This window comes from Strix aluco, chromosome Z (assembly GCF_031877795.1).
Source record: "Strix aluco isolate bStrAlu1 chromosome Z, bStrAlu1.hap1, whole genome shotgun sequence".
In the NCBI taxonomy this organism is placed as follows: Eukaryota; Metazoa; Chordata; class Aves; order Strigiformes; family Strigidae; genus Strix; species Strix aluco.
In genome coordinates, this window is record NC_133971.1 from 16,010,842 (window position 1) to 16,011,505 (window position 664).

Genomic DNA, 664 nt, shown 5'->3' on the forward strand with positions numbered 1-664 from the left:
GGGTGGGCAGGGCCCGCCCAGGCCCCATAAAGCCAGCCGCGGGAGGGAAACTCGAGGGGGAGTTGTGAGTTGTTGGTTGGGGGTTAGAGCGGTTCGTGACAAGAAGGCAGCGTCGGAGAGAAACTGAGGGATGACCAGAAGCCCCAAAGAGAAGCGGGGTGTTAAGCTCAGGGCCTGCTTGGGGTGGTCTTGGGGCTGGAAGTACTCAAAATCTGTTAATGGCCTCCACCAGCATCTGGGCTTGGTCATGCCAAGGATGTACTAAAAGGTTTTGCCTGTAACACATGATAGAGTGAAAAGTAATTCTAGCATGTACACTATTGTACAAAAGTACAGCATGGTTTTGCTTGGGATTTTTTTTTTTTTTCCCTTGAGATTTCTCAGTCTATACTGTGACAAACCACTTAATATCCTGGGTAGAAATTGCAGTGTCTGGAAAGTATTGCAAATCTAGCTGTCTGAGCAGCATTCAAGGCTGCTATGTTAAATCTGTGCTGAGAATTGCAGAATTGCAGTCCTGTATAAATATCTGTTGCTGGGATTTCTAGAGGCAGCTGCAAAGGGTTTCCCTCCAGAGCCCAATCTCAGTATGATAATTTTCAAGCCTTGACCTCACAGGCTTCTGTTTCTTAAGTGTGCTTTGTCTCTGATGAGCATGATGCTT